Below are 3,700 nucleotides of genomic sequence, written 5' to 3'. Positions count from 1 at the left end.
CCTCTGTGTGTTAAAATCTCAGAGAAATACTGTGAAATGCTGGTCTTTGCTTGGGGTCATCATCTGACCGTTTTTAACTATCCACATCCCATGGGAGCCTTGTTCTAATCTTTTCATTTCTTGTAGAAAATTGCACTGGGATAGGCCACAGCAACCCAAGAAATGCCTTTCTCACCCTGCATTTACTAGACGTGTCTGAGAGTGCAGGTTCTGCTCCAGCATCATTCCCCAGCCTCATGCTCATCTTGTCCTTGGGAAAAATACCATCCTTGTAGGTTCTGGTTTTGCTTCCACCACCAGTGATGAGACAAAAGCAGTGAGGCATCAATCCTTTGCAGAGAGACAGAAATCTTCAGGGAAAATACAAAATGCTGCTTTAGCCTGTTCGTCCAAGGGCCTCTTTCAACTGGAACTCGTACAACATCATCTCAGCTGCCAGAGCTGGGATTTGGAGTTCACAGCAACGCTCTCTCGTCTGCTGCACTTACTTCTGCATGATTTATTTCTTTGTTTCTTCAACTCCTCCCCTGCATTCTCAGATTTCTGACACAGAGGGTGATGGCACTTAGCTCATACCCTGCCACAGTTGCAGTGGTTTAATATCTTTTTTAAGAGATTTTGTCTTGCCTGTTACCACGGGTGTGTGTCGGCAATCCTGGCGGGTGCTGCAGATGGCTGCGTATCTTACATGCTTAACCTCCCCCCACGCACGCTCCCTGTTTCTGTTCAGTTGGGTGCCCAGCTGCTCTCGCCTCAGTCTGAGCAATTGTTTACACTGAGGCACTCTATGAAGGAAGCTAATAGCTTGGATAATCTATATATACACTTGATAAGTGCTAACCAAGCATCCTCACTTCAGCATGGATGGTGGAAGGCATGTGAGTAACAGAGGTATCTGAAACTGGCCACAGAATAATGATGTTTCCCTGGGAAGAGAGAAGGTAGGGATTGGAGCCCCGTTGAGAGGGAGATTTTACCATATCGCATTTTTTTGCAAAGAATTCCCCATGGGTTTATTTTAAGAATTTTTTTTTCTGCTTATGATAAAGGGATCTGGACTGCATAATTGAAAGGTGGACTCTTAGAATTTAATCAGCAATAATTAAAGGTAGAACAGCATCTACATCCTGGGCCTGTGCAGCTTTTTCAGGCATAAATAGAACCAGGAATCTTTTGTGTCCACGTTTGACTTCTAAGTATGAGCAAAGTGTCTGCGCTTATACCCCCCTTACACCAGAGGAATAGTTCAAGTTCTTCAGTTTTGTGCACTGTCCCCACTCTGACTCGTCCTGTAAGATGTGGTGTCTGCCAAAATCTATCAACTTTTTGTGCTTAAAACCCAACCTGTAATAAGGTATCTTATTTCACAAGAGTGAAACTTCCTATGACAGATTAGCTAACAGTCTGAACCGTTACAATTTACTATTACACATTGCTACCAAAGTGGTTTTTTTTCTTTGAAAAGCACAATATAAGCTCATCAGAGAAGAAAATGCACCATCTTTATTCAGTTAAATTGTGCTCTCCAGGGCACAGTTCATAGTTAAATTGTGTATCTTCAGGGACTGTGTATCAGGGAAGTTTGTGAGCTTCCCCAGACCCTCAGCACTTCTTGAAAATTCAGACACTTTATTAATCAAAGCAAGATTCCTCTTGTGCTATTAATGCACTTTATTACCACTTGCAAAGGTCTGTAACTCAGGTTTTAGTCGCAGTGTCTTCAGAACTGCTTTTCACAGTCCACAGTAGAAGTTGTAGGCAGAGTTAACATCTTTTTTTAGACAATCCTCTACCTACAAACTTTGTCTTCCATTGCCTGATTATTGTAGCTCTATAGCAACACTATCATTACAGCACAATAGTTACCAGAATTTGCAACCTGAAATGGAACATTTCTGCAGCAGAACCTGAAAAAAAAAAAACAACCAACAAATTAAACAATGCCACTGAATCCTAAACTTCCATTACATCAGTAGGTCTAATAAAAGATGGAATATCTGCCTACATATGTTGTCTTCCTCACAGACATTGATCAGTCCAGCTCTGATGTTAGACACCTTGCATTTTCTTCAGTAAATTCAAAAGGGATTATGACGCAGTGCATTTCACTGATTGGTATTTGAAGAGATTTTTTTTTAAATCAGGTCCTGAGGCCCAAGAGGGTGAAGCAGAAAGGAATGTCTAGAATGCCTAGATAATTCCTTCATAGGTCCATGTCTTTCAGAATTAGCTCCAAAAGCTGGGGGATTCAGAAGTCTTGTTTTACTCTGCCATATTGTGGCTTTTAAGCAGACCTTTGTATCTGCTCAATAAATAAGTACCCGGTGTTAGTATCCTTCACAAATGTGTTTGCTTTTTTATAAACTCCTTATGGTTTGGGTTGGAAGGGTCCTTAAAGATCACTCAGCTCCAAAGATATTGTAGATATTGTTGCAGGTACCGCAATTTATGTGGTGGTTTAAGTGCGAGTTAAGTGGCGACTCGTGAAGCAGCTTTGCAGTGATGCTCAAGAGTCTCTCCATCAGCGAGCCCGGCCAGCCCAGAGGAAATCTGAGCATATCAAAGGTGCGAAGTCAAGGATTAAAGAGCACCAAAAGCCTCTCTCAGCTGATCAGCAGCGAGGCAGGTTTTGTGCCTGTGCCATAATCCTCCTGGGACGGCATTAGGGAATAGCGCGGAGGGGATCTCGCCGGCCGCGGGCAGCGCTGGCCGGTGCTAAGCGGTGCCTGGTGGTTGTACAACTGCCCTATTTTCATGTGCTGTGCTTTTGTACTCGCATCAAAATATGTAACTGTGTGGGATGAAAGGAAACGGCAAATTGGATTGCGCCGTAATCCCAGCTGAAGCGCTATCTTCACAAAGATGTAAACTGAAAAGCTTTGGGCTTCTTGCAGGCAGAAGAAACTTGTAATACATGAACAAGTTGTACAGCGACTAAGCTGTCCCTGAAGAGCATCTTCCCCGCCTCTCCGCGGTTTGATCATTTCCCAAAACATCTCCTGCGCTTCAGCATCTCCTACGAGCCCGTGGCTGGAGGGAGCGGTCTGTGACACTGCTTCGGGGACAGACACCATCACAGTCACCCGCCTTCCCCACGTCTCCCCGTCCCCAGCAGTGGGGTGTCAGAACACAGCCCACCCTTGGGACAGCCCTCGCTGGGGGTCACTGAGAGACCCTTGCTGAGGGACCCTCTTTGAGGGACAGTCACTCAAGGACTCTCACTGAGGGACCATCCTTGAGAGACCTTCTTTGAGGGACAGTCGCTGAGGGACCTTCTTTGAGGGAGCCTCGCTGGGGTACAGGCACTAAGAGACAGTCACGGAGAGCCCCTCGCTGGCGGCCTCTGCCCGCCACCGCGCCTCAGGGGAGCGACACGCCCGACAGCTCCCCGACAGCGCCCGGGCCTCCTCCCACCGGGCTTTTCCTCTTCTGCCATGGCCGCTCTCCCTCCCCTCCACCCCAGCTGCCGCTCCGTCCCCGTCCCTCAGCCGGCCCCTCTCGGGCGCTGACGGGGGAACGGCGGCAGGGCGGCGCGGGGCCGGATGTGACCCGGGCGGGCTGAGGGGACGCCGGGCAAAAAACCCCCACTTTCCCATGTATATTCACTTTTTAATCGATATTATATATTTCTCTTAATTTTATTTTTTATTTATCTTCCTGCGCTTTCCCTGCGGGCGCGGGGGTGGGGGAGGAAAGACCG

Source organism: Corvus kubaryi, unplaced genomic scaffold, assembly GCF_017639235.1.
Source record: "Corvus kubaryi isolate FWS band 111438036 unplaced genomic scaffold, C.kubaryi_AGA036_p1.0 37397, whole genome shotgun sequence".
Classification (NCBI taxonomy): Eukaryota; Metazoa; Chordata; class Aves; order Passeriformes; family Corvidae; genus Corvus; species Corvus kubaryi.
This window is presented reverse-complemented; position numbering follows the sequence as displayed.